General features: G+C 42.0%; 1 long non-coding RNA gene across 1 annotated transcript; it reads right to left on the bottom strand.

The window, feature by feature from the left end:
- Positions 1–5,568: 5,568 nt before the first annotated feature.
- LOC122555305 lies at positions 5,569–11,633 on the bottom strand. The gene is made up of 3 exons (XR_006313227.1): positions 11,472–11,633; positions 8,065–8,121; positions 5,569–5,768 (listed from the first exon to the last, which is right to left on the bottom strand). It is a non-coding gene; the product is annotated as an uncharacterized LOC122555305 (long non-coding RNA).
- Between the last annotated feature and the right edge of the window lie 688 nt (positions 11,634–12,321).

Raw genomic sequence — 12,321 nt, forward strand, 5'->3', positions numbered from 1 at the left:
TTTGGTTGTGCTGACCTGCTATTGGTGGATCTTCATGCTGGCTTCGGCCTAACACCAATTCAGGGACCAGCCAACCTCAGAGCTATGGCCTCAACAGCTGCCCGCACCCCGGGCCAGGGGGTTCGAAACACCATCCGGATGTCTGTCAAGAAGGTGGAAGAGCGTACACTGGTCGATCGGACGGTGTTCGTCAAGAAGGTGCTGTTCGAGTGCTGTGGGTTCGCCTCAGCAGATGTGTACTGCCTGCAGGATTTCCCTGAGGCAGGCTACTTTGACATCACCTTCAGCTGCGTGAAGCAATGTGAGCAGCTCCTGAAGGTCTTCAAGGAAAAGGAAGGGGAGCCGCTGTTCTCCATCTTGTCGGCGGTCCCCTTGTGTGTGCTTCCTGCAGAGGAGTCGGGTTGTTACGATCCACATGTACAACCCCTACGTGCCAGCAACCGATGTCCTGACGTTCCTGGGAAGATATGTGCAGGTCAAGGGACAAAGCACCAATGTGGAGATCAAAGATGGACCGGGTCCGAAGAGACGTAACGTACAAAGACCGGTGCAATGGGGGAAAAACACACCCAATGCCACCCTCACCCTGATGGCCACCTTTGTGTGTGGCTGCATCAAGCTGTGCGTGGATCCCCGGTACGCAAACACCAAGTGTCACTACGTACTGAGGTTCTACCTGTCCCCGGTGTTGCGAAGGATGGGCCTGGCCTCGCTGCTGCGGAACGCTCCGAGTAGTTAGACCGTTCCGTACCACCTGTCCTTTGTGGAGATATTTATGAAGAAAAACACCTTTGACCACAAGTCCATCAGGAAGTGGTCAGCACGTAGTGTCCTTGAGACCCTTCGGGAAAATAAGAGGGCAGATCCTGTCGAGCGGTTCCCTGAGCAGACTGTCAAAGCCATTTGGCAGAATGCCTCATCGCCAGAACTTTCCAGCAAGCACCAAGACATGGCTTGGCTGGTGGTGAGAAGAGCTCTGCCTGTGAGATCCTTTATGCACGCCCGGACTCTCAGCTGCACCGCACGCTGCCCTCGAAGCGGCTGTGGGGGGGACGAGACTGGCACACACCTCCTTCTGGAATGTGCCTATGCAGTGGAAGTCTGGAGAGGAATGGAGTGGTGTTTGTCGAGGTTTGTCCCAAGTAGCGCTGTGACGCGGGACTCTGTGCTCTACGGCCTGTTCCCCGGGACGCACACCGAGACGAACATCAACTGCGCCTGGAGGATCATCAACACGGTGAATGACGCTCTCTGGGTGGTCCGAAACCTGTTGATCTTCCAGCTGAAGGAGTTGACTCCAACTGAGTGTTGCAGACTGGCACATTCCAAGGTCCAGGACTACGTGTTGAGGGACGCGCTGAAGCTTGGGGCAGCTGCCGCCAAGGCGCGGTGGGGAAAGACCACTGTGTAAGGTCTGCCTGCCTAACGAAGAACAGGGGGCCCACGCAGTCATTTGGGCTCCGCTGGCGCCTCAGCTCAATGTAATCGCACCAACCTGTGAATAGGAATGATTACCCTGTTTCGATACGCAAAGAAATGGAATGTTTACAGAAGGATGGCATGTCAATTGTATAGATCAAATATTTATGAATAAAGTATAAAAAAAAAACTGTCCTCTGTGTTGCGAAGGATGGGCCTGGCCTTGCTACCGCGGAACGCTCCGAGTAGTTGGACCGTTCCGTATCACCTGTCCTTCGTGGAGAAGTTTATGAAGAAAAACACCTTTGACCACAAGTCCATCAGGAAGTGGTCAGCACGTAGTGTCCTTGAGACCCTTCGGGAAAAGGAGAGGGCGGATCCTATCGAGCAGTTACCTGAGCAGACTTTCAAAGCCATTTTGCAGAATGCATCATCGCCAGAACTTTCCAACAAGCACCAAGACATGGCTTGGCTGGTGGTGAGAAGGGCTCTGCCTGTGAGATCCTTTATGCATGCCCGGACTCTCAGCCGCATCGCACGCTGCCCTCGAAGCAGCTGCGGGGGGAAGGAGACCGTCACACACTTCCTTCTGGAATGTGCCTACGCAGAAGAAGTCTGGAGAGGAATGCAGGAGTGTTTGTTGAGGCTCGTCCCGAGCAGCGCCGTGTCGCGGGACTCCGTGCTCTACGGTCTGTTCCCCTGCCTGCCTAACGAAGAACAGGGGGCCCACGCAGTCATTTGGGCTCTGCTGACGCCTCAGCTAAAAATGTAATCGTACAGACCTGTAAATAGGAATGATTACTCTGTTTCGGTATGCAAACAAAAGGAATGTTTACATATGTATGGCATGTCCAGATGTACAGATCATCAAATTATTTTATGAATAAAGTATATTTTTGAAATAATATAAAAAAAGTTAGTAGTGTACACCAGATCAGCTTGAACCATTTCTGGTTGAGGAGATAGATAGATTTTTGACATATCAGGGAGCTGAGGATGTTGATGAACTGGGACGAAATAGGAGTTGAGGACTGGGGCAAATCAGCCACAATTCAAATGGTTCACAATACAAATGGTCACGCCTGCTCCTGTTTTTAAAATCTGATGTTTCCATGACAACATTTTCCAAGCAGCTACATGTGAACATGTTGGATTACAAAAGCAATGGCTCATATTTTTGACCAATATTCGAATAACTGGATTGTGATAGGTGTTTGGATGCTAAAGCAATAGGCTTCATGTTTTGTAAGATGGATGTTCCAGGGCCTTTTTGAGAAGTACCAACCTCCCTTTTCTTTGGCTTGTTTAATGGAATCAAAGTGTCAATACTCTTTCAGTCAGTAGTTTCCTGAACTCATTAAATGCATATTGATGATCATCCTGCCAGATAAATGGTCCTTTTTTCAGAAGTTCTCAAATGGCTGAGATTATGCATGACAAAAGAAAATTGAATCAACATTAAACATCCCTTTTATCATTTGGACCAGGCATTGTGCTAATAGCCTCCACTTTGTTAATATCTGGATTATGCCATTATCTGAATATATTGACCGCAAAACATTGATCTGTTGTCCATCATCATTGCGTTTTTAGCTGCTGAACACAAGTCAATCTTGATGTGTTGCTTTCACAAGGAGTAGTAATTGTCAATTATGTTCTCACTTCATTTGACCAATTACAATAATGTCAGTTGTTTTGCAGATGCATCCTGGATTTTCATATTTGATGCGATCCATGTATTAGACAGTAACTTTGCTCATGGAAGTCTGAATCGTAAAGTCCTTTCAGTGTGGAAAGAGGCCATTTAGCCCCACAAGTCCATACTGACTCTCTGAAGAGCATCCCACCCAGTCCCCATAACCCTGCATTTCCCATGGCTAATCCACTGAACCTACACACCTTTGGACTTTGGGAAGAAACCAGAGCACCTGGAGGAAACCCACACAGGCACGGAGAGAATGTGCAAACTCCACATTGACAGTCGTCCAAGGCTGGGTCCTTGGCACTGTGAGGCAGCAGTGCTAACCACTGAGCCACCTTGCCGCTGCACCAACAGTGGTAATTGTTGATTAACAGATTCTCTTTGGAAAATGGAGCATTAACTGTCATGAGCTCCTGAGAAGTCTTTTCAAAAGATCAGTATCCATTTTAACATCAAATTTGGAGAAAAAAATTGGTGTTTACAAATTTGGGATTTATTATGGACATCATTTCAGTGCCATATTTAGACACAACCTTTGGTCCAAAAAGCTTTGTACAACCATCTGTTTTGACAATTGCGTCATTGCTCAGATCTTTGAGTATAGGAGTTGGGACATCATGTTGAGGTTGTACAGGGCGTTGGTGTGACTTCTTCTGGAATACTGCGTGCAGTTCTATTTGCCCTGAAGTAACAAGGACATTATTAAATTGAAATAGGTTCAGAAAAGATTTATCAGGATGTTGCTGGGAATGGAGGGTTTCAATTATAAAGATAGGTTGGATAGGCTAGCTTTTTTTATCATTGGAGCATAGAAGGTTGAGGGGTGATCTTATAGAGGTTTCTAAAATCATGAGGGGCCTAGATAAGGTGAATAGCAAAGGTCTTTTCCATAGGATGGGGGAGTTCCAACTAGGAGGCTTATTTTTAAGGTGAGGGGAGAAAGATTTAAACAGGACATGAGGGAAATCTTTTTACACAGAGAGTGGTTCATGTGTGGAATGAACTGCCAGAGGAAGTGGCGAATACAAGTACTGTAACAACATTTAAAACACATTTAGGCAGATATGTGAACTGGAAAAGTTTGAAGGGAAATGGGCCAAACGCAGGCAAATGTACAAGTTTGGTTTGAGATCATAGTCAGTGTGGACTGATTGGATCAAACGGTCTGTTTTCATGCTGTATGACTCTATGATCCTATAATGATTAGTACAGATTGTGACATCTCTTTCCACTTTACGAATTAAATTCCATCAGCCACTCCTCAGCCCATCGGCCCATCTGATCAATATTCCGTTGTACTCTGAGGTAACCATCTTCGCTGTCCACTACACCTCCAATTTTGGTGTCATCTGCAAACTTATTATCTATACCTCCTATGTTCTCATCCACATCATATATTGTGTGCAGTTCTGGTCTCCCTCCTATTGGAAGGATGTTATTGAAATGTGAAAGGGTTCAGAAAAGATTTACAAGATGTTGCCAGGAATGGAGGGTTTGAGCTACAGGGAGAGGCTGAATAGGCTGGGGCTATTTTCCCTGGAGGGTCAGAGGCTGAAGGGTGACCTTATAGAGGTTTATAAAATCATGAGGGGCATGGATAGTATAAATAAACAAGGTCTTTTCCATGGGGTCAGGGAGTCCAGAACTAGAGGGCATAAGTTTAGGGTGAGAGGGGAAAGATATAAAAGAGAAAGTTTAGGGTGAGGAGGGAAAATTTAAAAGGGACCTAAGGGGCAACATTTTCATGCAGAGAGTGGTGTGTATGTGGAATGAGCTGCCTGAGGAAGTGGTGGAGGCTAGTGCAATGGCAACATTTAAAAGGCATCTGGATGGGTATATGAATAGAAAGGGTTTAGAGGGATATGGGCCAAGTGCTGGCAAATAGGACTAGATTATGTTAGGATATCTAGTCAGCATGGAGGAGAAAGTGAGGTCTGCAGATGCTGGAGATCAGAGATGGAAATGTGTTGCTGGAAAAGCGCAGCAGGTCAGGCAGCATCTAGGGAACAGGAGAATCGACGTTTCGGGCATTAGCCCTTCTTCAGGAAGGACTTCTTCCTGAAGAAGGGCTAATGCCCGAAACATCGATTCTCCTGTTCCCTCGATGCTGCCTGACCTGCTGCGCTTTTCCAGCAACACATTTCCATATCTAGTCAGCATGGACAAGTTGGAGCAAAGGGTCTGTTTCTGTGCTGTACATCTTTATGATTCTGTGATTCTACGCTGTTGAAGGAAACTTGAAACATAGCAGCGTGTCTTGTGTGTGATACATACTGCTTTTTGGTATTTTGTTTGCTGGAATGTTGTATCTATCTGCATTGGCATTTCCAGTGTCCTCTGGTGTCACATGCTTCACATATGTCATAGAAAGCTGGACAATTTCTGGGTGTAGATATGAGTTTGCATTGTATGTTTGGTTTAGCAGATTTATTTGAATTGGCTGCGGTGTCGATGATGAAAATAGTGCACAGAGCCTGTAAAACTCAGTCTCCCATAAGGATTGTTTCATGTTTAGCAAACTGCTGAGCTGTAACATTTGGGGCTGGTTGATCCAAAAGATTTATTTTTTTTCTGCATTGATAGGTGGTGATCGGTATGTGTTTGTAACATTTCAGAGGCAGAACTGTCTGGTAGAGTGACACACATCCTATGAAAAAAATGTGTTTCATTATAATTAGATCAGCAGGAAAATGTCCACAGAGGTTTACAAAATTATGAGAAGCATGGATAGGATAAATAGACAAACTCTTTTCCCTGGGGTGAGGTAGTCCAGAATTAGAGGGCATAGGTTTAAGGTGAGAGGGGAAAGATATAAAAAAAGACCTAAGGGGCAACGTTTTCATGCAGAGGGTGGCATGTGTGGAATGACCTGCCAGAGGAGTGGTGGAGGCTGGTACAATTGCTGGTACAATTGCAACATTTAAAAGGCATTTGGATGGGCATATGAATAGGAAGGGTTTGGAAGATTATGGGCCGGGTGCTGGCAGGTGGGACTAGCTTGGGTTGGGATATCTGGTCGGCCTGGATGGGTTGGACCGAAGCGTCTGTTTCTGCGCTGTACATCTCTATGACTCTATATGTCTGGCTCTGGCTTACTTACAAACATATGAATTATGAGCAGAAGGCCATTTGGCCCTTCAAGACAGCTCTGTCATTCAATAAGATAATGACTGACTTGTTTGTGTTCTGAATTCTACATTTCCATCTATCCCCAAGTAACCTTTGACTCCCTTATGTAACAATGATTTAGCTCCCTCCTCCTTAAAAAAGATTTAAAAACTTGCCTTCAGAGGCAGAAAGTTCAAAGTCTCACAACCCTCTGAGAGAAACAATAATCCCTCAGCTTGTCGTTAAAAAAAAGTGGGTTCTAATTTCAACAGAGTGCCCCCTAAATCTGGACTCAACCTGAAGAGTAAATATCTTTTCTATGTCCACCTTGTCAAGACCATTCAGGATCTTATAATCTTCAATCAAATCGCCATCACTCTCCTAATGTCCAGTGAAAACAAGCCCAGTCTGTCCAATCTTTCTTCATAAGACAATTCACTAATTTCAGGTGTCAACCTAATAAACCCTATCTGAACTGCCTCCATTCTTCTTTCAGTCAGGAGAGAACTCTGCACAGGGCATTTGAGATGTGTTCTCACCCAATGTTATGATCCCAGCTGATGTTAATACTGGACAAGTCAGATCCCAGATGGAAATCTGGCTTGCTAGATCATAATTTATTTATTTTGTTTTAGTTTTATTGAGGTGATCTTGAATGAAACATAAATATGCAAAGCTGCGGTTTTAACAACAAAACAGCAAACGTGCTCTAAAGAAGATAAACTAGAATAAACAAATTTATTTACATGTAAAATTAGTGCAAAGATTTTGAAACACATGACAAAATACAATCCCATTAATCTCACATCACTGCTTATAGTACTGACATACCAGAGAAAGAATTGCATTCTGTACTACATGCAGAGTTTAATTTAGCCGTAGCTTCAAATCCCCTCTCTTGAGAATCTTCTAGTATCTTCCTTGAGCCTTCATACAACTGAGCTTTTACTTTCCCAGCTTCAAATATCCCTTCAGGCTTTTAAACAAACAATTCTGGTTTGGAAATTTTAAACTAAACTCCTTACACTTGGGTAATTTATTATTCTAAACAATCACCCTTTCTCAAGAGCAACTGTTTTACACATTAAGCTTCAGCGAAGACTTCTGCAAACTTGCCTCCATGAGCTCCTACCCTTTTACCTGATACCTTGTCAAATGCCTTCTGGAAATCCAAATATAGTACATCAACAGATGTCCCTTTATTCTCAGCACATGTTAATACTTCAAAGGATTCCAAAAAATTGGTTAATATCAATTTTCACAAAAATCCTGCTGACTCTTTCCAATTACATTGCGTTTTTAAAGTGCCCAGTTATAACCACTGTGATGGTTAATTTGAACATCTTCTCCTCTACTCACATCAAATTAACTGGCCTATTGTTTCCCACTTTCTTCCTTCTTGAACAGACGGGTTATATTTGCTACTTTCCAGTATTGTCTGAGTGTTCCTGTTCCTGAATGCATGTTGATCATAGAGGCTTTGGAATGCCTCTGTTTCAAAGGCAGATTCACATGGGATTAGTGTTCTTTTTTCAGAAATTTCAGTCAATGGAAAACCACAGAAAAAGGTGACAGAACAAAATTTCTGAGCCTGCTGCATTCTGATTGGGTGACTTCAGAACAGGTCTCTAACTGGCTTAAAGCCCAACATCTTTCTGTCCCCATGGAATCACAGGAGTGTTTCTCCTGACTAATAACATTGGAATGGCTCAGTTGGAAGAGATACCACCATTATTGGTAGTGTTATCTTGGTTTGAAAATACATAAAGATAATAGTTAAAGAATGTTAATCATTTTCTTCCATAGCAGAGGTAGGATACAAATAATAATCTCACTTAATGGTTCTTCTCCTGGATGATCACTGGTCTGAACCCTCACAAGAAAGGCAAGTTCTGAAAAAAATCAAAAATACATTGAACCTAAATGAGACACAGAGTTTTATGGTAAAGTATTGTAATTCATTGAATTTCTTAGAAATTCTGCATAACTGTACCACAATCATTAGTTACCATTTGGAATGAGGACAGTTATAGAAAGGAACTTCCTGTGTGGGTAATGAGCTACTATAAATGCATTTTCCATATGCTTCAATGGTATTTTGCAGTAAATGGTCAGTTGAAGTGCTTGATAAGAAATTCAGCAAACACATCGATTTAATGGTTTAAACTTAACCATTGAGGTTATCTACTGTGGCTCAGTGGTAGTACTCTTGTCTCAGAGTCAGAGAAGTTGAAGGTTAAAGTTCCACTCCAGACGCTTTCCTAAAGATTTATTCCTGATACCCTGATGAACTCTACCTCCCAAACAAAGTTACAAATAAACAAACTGATTACTTTGTTATTATTGCATTATATTTGCAGTAGCTTGCTGTGAGCACATTTATAATCATAACTATTTTGTGTTTGGATAGTTTAGTTAAGAGAGATCAATGAGTCTTTTATAGGTTTGAACAATAATCAGTTTATTATATATTAATTAACTCTACATAGTTTTACAGAAACTTGACAAGGTCTGCACATGAAGGCTGTCTATCAGAGTCGCTCTCTCATGTGACCTCTTGCATCTCCACAATAAGAGGTGTTATTCACAGGTCCTAGACATTCATCCTTCCAACCTGGACACAACTCTCTCTAAAGTCTTTGTCCATGTATTTTTCAATGTGTCCATTTTTATTTTCAAATTCCTACCTCACCTCGCCTGAAATCTCTTAAGATTGAATCTGGCAGGAGAGTTCACAGTTCAGATGATTGATGATCTGTCTCTGAACTTGGCGGTCTTTGAGGTTTGTAATATCTGGCTTATTCCGAATTTTCGGTTCCACATCTGATTCATCCAAATCTGTGACTGATTGATGTCTTTGATGAATTGAGACACAATTTCTCCTGCTTCCATTTCTAGTACATTCTGAAGCACGCACCAAGTAAAATCACTGTTCATTATCATCTCCTCGGGCAATTCCTTCTCCTCTGTTTTGTATCCACAACCTTTCTCATCCTGTCAACTTGAGTAGGCTCCTGTCATAGTTATAAGCTTGTTGCTTTGTTAGACTTTTCTTTGCTTTGAACCTCCTGATAATCCTGCACTTCTGACCCAGAAGGTAATATTTTGAGTAGAATGGGAAGCTGTGTTTTAAGCTTCCTTCCCAGCAATAATTATGATGGTGCTAACTGATATGGAGTAGATCGATAGGTGAGGAGTGCAGTTTGAAAACCTACATTCTGTTTTAATGGTGCTTTAATATTTCTGACTCCTCTTTCACCATCACCATTGGATTAAGGATGTCCCAGGGAACTTGTAGGGTATGCAAATGTTTTGTAAAGTGCATAAACTAGTCGTTTGCAAATTGTAGACTACCTGTCAGGAGTTATAGAGATCTTCTTTAAAGCTCAAATGTCAGTCTCAATTCAAATATTCAATGTTGATCCACCTTGAAAAATAAGCAATGACGATCAGGCAGGATTTTCTGCTAGCCATGAATAGATTGATCCCTAGGAATTCTCACTGTCTGTTTAGAAGTTGGGTTGAAATGAGGGCTTCCCTACATTCTGGTCCACATGTTATACATTCCAGCCAGTTTGAAAACATTTCACGTATTGATAGCAATATTCTAAGCCACTACACAGTTGACTGAACCTGTACTCTCTCTAACAGCACTGTGGGTGAATCTAATATTTTTATTATTCAATTTTTAGGACATGGGTGTCGCTGGCTGACCAGCATCTATTGCCCTCCAAGATGATAGTGGTTAGCTGCCTTCTCCAACCATTGCAGTCCAACTTGCTCTAAGTTGACCCACAATGCCATTAGGGAGGATTTTGACCCAATTACAGTGAAGGAACAGCAATATATTTCCAAGTCAGGATGGTGAGTGGCTTGGATGGGATGTTGCAGGTGGTGGTGCTCCCTTATCCTTATAGGTAGAAGTGGTCGTGGGTTTAGAAAGTGCTGTCTGAAGATCATTGGTCAACTTCACAAAGCTGAATGCAAGTCATAACCTTTTCAAATCTGTCTGGATGTGAATTCAGTTACTGACAACCTTCGCCGCTTCGTTCTGAAGGTATCTTTTTACTTCTTTGCATTCTGTATAATCTCAGCAACAGAAATTTTCTAAAGAGCTATGTTGAACACTCAACAGTACCTTAAAGTGGTAATAGGTCTTATAGACAACATCTATAGTTGACGATGCATGTATCAAAGAACATAGACTGAGGATTAAAGTAGGTTTTAATTGTCTACAAGAGGAAGGCCTGACACTTAGCAAAATGAATGAATGCTCTAACTCATATACTTGTATCCTAGAACACATTGATGGCAAAAGCAAAATGGTAGATCCACAATATTTGATTATCCACAGTTCTGCTTTCTGGGGTATTGTCTGCATCTTTCCCTTGATTTTTATTTTAGTCTCTCCTGGGCCATGTAACTGAGTTTCTGCTGGCTATTGGCAATCTGTTGGTAACCATAGTTCATTGTTTGATAAGACTGTTACACTAGCTCCTGTGTCTATTTTAAAGTTGATCATATCTTGGTTTGATGTATTGATTTGATTTCCAAAATACATGATTAGGGTCATTGATCTCAAAAAAGGAAATATTTCAGTTTCTTTTCTGATGAAAATCATTCCCTTATTTTGTCTCATCTCAAAATAGCCAGTTTTCCTATAGTGAAGGCATTCAGTTTTATTTACAGGATACTGTTTTTCATTTACACAACAGCACTGGCGGACTATAATGGCATTTTACACTTTCTCTCCCAGTTGTACCTTCTTTTCCATGTTCCTTTTACAGTCCGATGCTAAAGGGGTGTCTGATGGCCAAAGGTGTCCTGAACTATGGCTTTCCTTAACTTCTCAGATTGTGCTGTTCTGCTTCTGGATCTCTGCTTGTCTCATCAGCTCTACTACTTTTTCTAGGGTGCGATCTTCCTTACACTGCAATAAGTCTGATTGTGAATGTTTGGCAGTATCTGCTGCAATGTGGTTTTGCATTAATTCTGGATTTAGAACTTCACATTCACATCCTTTAACAAAGTCAACTGTAAAAGCATCTGCCAGTTCATCTGATGTTTGAAACCGTCTTTTGAATATGGCCTTGTCTAGAATCTGATAGCTCCTAAGGTTGAAGTGACTGTCAAATTTAAGAAGTTTAGGACTTACTTGAATTGATCCGATGTCTTATTAATGTCTTGCCTTGCAGTAACATTATCTACAGTTCCTATGAAATAGAGTCAAATTTTGACTTACCCTCCTTCAGGCCTTTGAGCTAATTCTGAAGGCATGCTGTATCATAAAAATCTTTTTCTCCAAAGTGCCCAATTTTGATTCTGTCCTTCGATGTGATCAAACCTCTCTTTAGGATCCGGGATCACTTTAGGATCTAAATTTAGGATCCAGGAATTTTCTAAGTTCTCGAGGTTGTTTACTTGTTTTTTTTTCTCTCCACTACTGGAAATGTTCCCATTCTGCTCAGCCTCATGTTGACTGCAGCTGTGTTCAGGCTTCCCTTGAAGAATCTATTTGGTCGACTAAGGTATTTCCTTTTTAAATCAAGCAAAACCATTGAGAACTGCTTTACATTCATTTAATAATCTCTTTGCTCAGTAGTATTGGATTATTGGATGTTGGCAGTCACTTCTTGCTTTCACTTTTCTTCTTTATAAAAAAAAGGAACAAAAGTAGGCCATTCAGCCCATCAAGTCTGCCCTGCCATTTAATAAAATCATAGCTGGGCTGGTAATGCCCAGCACTTTCCGACCTTTAACCATAACCCTTCACTCCCCTACTGATTAAAAAAAACTGTTTATCTCAGCCTTGAATATACTTAGTGACCCAGAATCAGCAGTCCTGTGCCTAAAACCTGAAACAATTAATTACTGTTTGACAGAGGAAGCTTATGGTGAAGGGACCCCAAAGGGGCAATGACCATAATCTGATAGAATTCATCCTGCAGTTTGAGAGGGAGTCGGATGTAATGATGTTGTCATTGAGTAAAGATAACTACAAAGACATCCCACTGCTGCTAATCTTGAATGGCATGGTGGCTCAGAGGTTAACACTTACAGTGCAGGGACCAGGATTTTATACCACCCTTGGG

The sequence above is a fragment of the Chiloscyllium plagiosum genome, chromosome 1 (assembly GCF_004010195.1).
Source record: "Chiloscyllium plagiosum isolate BGI_BamShark_2017 chromosome 1, ASM401019v2, whole genome shotgun sequence".
Taxonomy (NCBI): Eukaryota; Metazoa; Chordata; class Chondrichthyes; order Orectolobiformes; family Hemiscylliidae; genus Chiloscyllium; species Chiloscyllium plagiosum.